Source organism: Zingiber officinale, chromosome 2A (genome assembly GCF_018446385.1).
Source record: "Zingiber officinale cultivar Zhangliang chromosome 2A, Zo_v1.1, whole genome shotgun sequence".
NCBI lineage: Eukaryota > Viridiplantae > Streptophyta > Magnoliopsida > Zingiberales > Zingiberaceae > Zingiber > Zingiber officinale.
Window position 1 is genome coordinate 151164268 of NC_055988.1, and position 6225 is coordinate 151170492.

The window sequence follows — 6225 nt, forward strand, 5'->3', positions numbered from 1 at the left end:
ACCGGACGGTTCAATATGAAGCTTTAAAGACTTCCGAGTCGTGTTCTAGCACCATTTCGCCAGCAACCGACGCTATCAAAAGACGAGTGTAAGGTCCCACAGACAATATGTAAGAATTAATTTACAAAAATTTTCTATGAATTTTTAGAAATTTACAGGGTTTAAAATGAACCAAGATGACATGTTTAAGGGGTAGAATAATTAATATTGATAGGGGCCTACATAATACCCATTAAGCTGAGAGTTGATTTGGAATTACCCTAAGTTAGTCTTGATAACCTACCTATAAGAGCTAAACCCACCGGCCCGTCCACTATGCCCTATGTTTACTCAAGAGTGTGGATGAGGAAAGGAAAGGAATCAACTATGGAAAATTATTTTTGGAGGAAGAGAAAAGAAATGGTGAAGAAATCTTTTCCTTTGCACATTTGTTTACCTTGATAGAGGAAGGTGAATACTTATGATGTAATTTTGTAAATCAAAAATGGTGCATGCGTCATTTTTTTTGGTACATAGTGTAATTTTATGAGTTAAAAAGGCTACATGCGTCATTTTTTTTTCCATCCGCTGCTTTCCGTCCGATTTTGAGGTGATCGATTTTGGCTCAAAAATTATTCGCGGATGGATTACGTTACTTTTCCTTCGGAAAATTTTAATGAAATAAACGACGAAAACTTTTCCACTGTGAAAATTTTTCCTTAATTTTACTTTCCACTCTCCCAAGTAAACATAATCAAAATTGCTGAACCTTCGCTCCTTTCCTGGAACCGCCGACCTCACGCCCCGCGTCTTCTCCACCACACCGGCGGAGCACCTCAACGCAGCACAAGCTCGGGCTGAGCTTGGCGACCCGTAGTCGACTACCATGGAGGACACTTGATCAGGCAAAGCTCACCGTCAGCGGGGTAGCATGGAGCGAGGGCTGCGGGCAGAGGCACAAGAAGCGAAAGGCAAGTACTCTACTATATGATGGTATGAGATCCGTGAGATAGAGGATAGGAGCCTAGGAGAGAGTTTGATATGCTCACCATTGATGTTCAACAGATTAAATGAGTTGTGATTTGGTATTTTCGTGCTAACTCGGTTTCATCTCATGATTTTCTTGATTTCTGCATAAGCTGGGAACATCTTTGATGAGATTTGTGTTGTACAGGCTTTCCCTTCATGGATTGAGTTCTGATTTGGGTTCTTTGGGGTTCCGATTGGATTCCATGGTGTTTGTTCTTTACTATGTTTGGCTGGTTTCAATTAGGTTTTTGTGGTTGCCGGTGATGTAAGCTTTGATTGAAGAAGCCCTGACTTTCTAATGGTATTGGAACAGCTGGTCAGATTTGAATTAGAGTGATGATGTGTCTCTTCTTTGTGCACCCAGAATTGTGGACAGATTGTTGTTTGTGTCGGATTAGGGAAGACTATGTTTTCTTGTTCCTTGTGTTGCCGATTTTCTTGGTTCCAGACTTCATGGTAATTACTGCTCTAGTTGCTCTTCGGGTTCCTTGACAGATTTGGGATTGTGGTTGGATTTTATAAATGTTCATTTTACTCCGCGTGGTTTTCGGATTTTAAAATGGAATTTGGTGATCGAGGGTGGATTCCAGTGGTGTTTAGCGTTTTCTGCTGTCGTGTACATCCTAGTAGCTTGAAAGGTTTCAAATTCGGTTTTGATGTTGCTTGTTTCTCTGCTATCGACTGAAGGTTATGGACAAATTTAGGTGTGAATTTCTCCGATGTTGGTCGAATGATATGGATGAAGTTGTGTGTTTCCGATTTAATTTCAATGTGTGCTTGTTTTCGCTGGGTTGATAAGATGAGTTTGGTGCTAGTTTTCCTTATGGCTTGTAACGGATTTATGAAATTGCTATCATGGTTTGAGTGTTGGTTTTGGTGTCTTGGTGGCTGTTCGGATTTTCGTATGTGGCTGAGACTCGGCACCTCCAATGTAATTGTTCTTTCATTACTACCTCAAGATACTTAGATTGTTTATGCACCGTTTGAATTTACTTAGATTGACATGCACTGTTTGAATTTAGGTAGTTTCTTATATGAAAGTTAGCTGATGAAGTAAGCATGCCTAACTGTGAAGAATGGTATGAATGAATCAGGTTAAGGATAATGAGGATAGATTTGTTTCAATGGGTATTCGGGTCTCCTGGATAAGGTAATGTATAATAGAGATGTTCCTCCTTTAATGTCTTAAGATGCGTAAGTTTATAGATCGAATAGGATGGAATGGAGTTAAGATCTTTGAGTAAAGATATCCAATTATGTATTGTTCATGTATGGTTGCAAAATATGATATGTGTGGGTTAAGTTTACTGAATAAGGATATTGGATCGATATGGAAAGGTTCAAATGAAATGGTATATTTACTGAATGAATGGAATATGCTATTGATATAAGTATAGTGGGGAAATGTTATGAATCTTGTGTAACTAATTGGATGAGTATGTGCAAATGTGGTAACAGTACGGGATGGGTGCCCCGGGATGAGTTCCGGGGAGGGCCCTTCCAAATATGACTGATTGACTGATAATGTAATTTATTCTAGCTTCGGCTATATGACTACATGTCCTTTAGGAGGTACCCCTAGGGTCATGGGAATGATTGACTGGCTCAAATGGTGGTTACCACATTATGTCATATTTACCCTTATTAGCTATATAAGCTCTTTTACATACTGTATTTTCCTTCCTTTATTATATAATTGAGTTTATGTTCTATGCCTACTAGTTACTGTTTCTGCTACTCTATGGATGACATATCTTTCATATTAGATTGTACTTGTTGGGTTCGTAGACTCATGATGCCTACGTTACAGGTGAGGGAGACGTTTCCCAAGATATGATAGGGGGCATGTTGACGGAGCAGACGAGGAGGCGAGATAGATGCACGACACACTGCCCGGACGTCTTAGGAGTGTGGTGAAAGCTTGCTTTCTTATGTGTCCTTCTAATTGTATAAGAAGATGTACCGGTGCTTCTCTGTTATTTTGTTAACCCCTAGACTGTGTTGTTACTGGTTACGTTGGGTATGGGTGTTCATTCTGATGGGTTTGTTCTTCTAGTACTTTTACAGCAAATGTTTAGATGGATGTCCTTTGTTTGGTCATGAGTCTATAAAAAAAAATTGTTTGAGAAATGTCTGGGGTTGTTTTAGACGAGCATTGACCTCTTTGCCCTAAAGCAAGGGTCCAAGGAAGCGCTCCGGGCATACATACAGTGTTTCAATCAAGTAGCCATGGGCATTCCCTTGGTCTCATCCGAGATAATGATGAACGCCTTCACTCAATGGCTCGTCGAGGGAGATTTCTTCCGATCGTTCATCAAGAAGTCGCCCAGGGACTTCGACCACATGCTCAAGAAGGCTAACAAATATATAAATATGGAAAAAACCTAAGCGACCAGAAGAAAAGTGGCACTGACTGAGTGTCGACCCTCAAGTAGCCATCAGCCACCCAAAGGGCCAAGAGTAGAGGGAGCACGACCATACTAGGAGGCTATGACACATGTCGTATAGCATGTGGCCTCTGGTCAACAGAAGACGATAAGAGGCAAGGTATACGCGCCCATGTTCTTCTCCTTTCACCAGTCGTCGACGTACAACACGTACGATTGCTACGATCTAACACCGATCGATAGCCGACCAGCTCCTAGAGGATATCGCCGCCAATCTCCAAGTCCAAATCAACAATATAGACAACGATCTGCTGGGCAGCGAGAAGACGAAAGAAGAGCTCCATAATGGCACAATCGACATTAAGGGAGGGATAACGTTGATCCCTCCCGAGTCCTTACCGAGCAAAATAGAACCTCCATTCGGGAGAAAGAAAATAGAAGCAACGCCTCCCGAGGAGAAATAGGCATGATCGCCAGTGGGCCGACCGACGGAGACTCCAACAGAGCTAGGAAGTCGTATGCCCGGCGGTTGGAGATCCACGCGGTGGGATATAGTTGGAAGAAGATTGAAGGGCCCGAGATGAGCTTCGGCCCCAGCGACTTGGAGGGAGTGGAGATCCCTCACGATAATGCATTGATCATCTGGGCGGTAATTGCTAATTACACTATTCACCGAACTTTTGTTGATACAGTGAGTTCGATGAACATCATCTTCAGGAAGGCGTTCAATCAATTACAAATCGATCGAAATGAGTTGCTGCCCATGATGACCCCTCTTTACGGTTTCACGGGCAATGAAGTCCTGCCACTTGGACAGGCCCGATTGGCCATCTCGCTCGGGGAAGAGCCACTGAGGAGAACCAGGACCACAAACTTCATCGTGGTGGATGCATCGTCGGCCTACAACGTAATCTTGGGTCGACCAACCCTCAACGAATTTCGAGCGGTGGTGTCTACCTACTGCCAAAAGATCAAGTTCCCGATGGACGACTAGGTGGGCGAAATCAGAGGCGATCAGCTGGTCGCTCAGCGATGTTATGTCGAGATGGTCAAGTCTGAAGCAAGGAGCGCTCAGAAGAATCCGCGCTTGGAGGTGAATGTTGTCACATCATGGGTAGGTCTACGAAAACAAGGAGAAGTCCAAATTCACCCAAGCTGAATGGAGGCCACCATATTAAGCACAATCGATCGGGAACCTGAGAAGAAGGCAGAGTAGTCATGGAGCGTGAATCATCTCCAACCCTATAAGGTTGAATGAGAGGTGCATGAATGAATTATGTATTTTTGTATGTTTCCTGAACGTAGGGCAAAATATGAATAAAAAGCGAAGACCTCTTGAAATGTGACTGCCTCAACAATCGAGCGACAACCTTAAACCCTTATCTCCATCGACGGTCGAGCGACGACCTTAAACCCGGATCTACATCAACGGTCAAGCGGTGACCTTAAACCCTTGTCTCTATCTACGATCGAGCGATAACCTTATGTTGGTCCCTTTGGAGGCCGACAAGAGGGGAGGGGTGAATTTTCCTACAAAATAAAAACAACCCTTTCTCAGATTTTTCAACTAAATAATAGCACTTGTAATTAAAATAAAGAGACTAATAAAAAGCAAACAGCCACAAGGAAGTTACTTGGTTTGCAATCAGGAGATTGCTAATCCAAGGAAAATATGGTGCACTATCTGATGTTTCCTTCGGGTGGAGTAGCCTCTTACAGCGTTAACAGCACAGACAGAAAAGTAAAGCACAGAGAAATGGATTATAAGTGAATTTAATAAAATGTGCAGATTAGTGCTATATTTATAGCACTGTTCGGGACGCCCTGAAGGGTCTGGGCGCCCTGGGGGGATCAATTTTATCTCCTAACGTTCAGATCGAGCCAAAACTCGATCTGGTCAAAAAGTCGGGTCCGGGCGCCCCGGACTGGTCCGAGCGCCCGGAATGGTTCCGAGCGTCTGGACCAGGAAAGTCAATAGGGTTGACTTTTCTCGGTCCGGGACCTCTGCTCCGGTTTAGCTCGTCTCGGTCTGCGTCTTTCGCTCCGACTCCACTAGCTTGGGTGATCTCGGCCATCCGGAATAGGGCTCACCCAAACCTAAGTTCCGACCTTCTCCTCGAGCAGCCTTCCTCCCCGATTTCTCATCCCTCGAACGTCGCGTACATTCTTCTTGTCCACCGGTGTACTCTTCCGCGATCACCTCGTCCCTCGGACGCACCGAGCCTGTCGGCTCTCTCCCGTGTCGTCCTTCTCGTTAGCCGCATCTTCCGCTCGACTTCATGTGCTCCTAAGCTCCCGCACACTTAGACACAAGGGTTAAAACAAACAGGACCTAACTTAACTTGTTTGATCACATCAAAACACCTTGGGGTTCCAACAATCTCCCCCTTTTTGATGTGAGCAACCCAAGTTAAGTTAGGGTAAAACAAACATAAACTAAAAATAATTAAGTTTGCAAATAAGTGCAAATATGATTTTTTTGATGAAATTATACCTCCCCCCTAGACTTAACATTCTTCTCCCTCTTTGACCACATAAAAATTTGGGGTTCCTTAACAAGTCTAAGGTTAACTTTTAAAAAAAAATTCTTAGTTAAAAGAAAATTTATTTTTGAAAGGTAAAAATAAATTGTTTGCAACGGAATAAGTAACTTTCAAAAAAAAATTCTAAGTAAAAAAAAATCAACAGAAGAAATTTTCATAAGTGTTGAAAAAAATATTTCCAAGTAAAAAAATTTCTAAGGGAAAAACATTTTAATAGAAACTATTGTAAAATGAAATTGTTAAGCATTTGGAAGAGTTTCTAAAAATAAAAAAAAACCTTAAATATT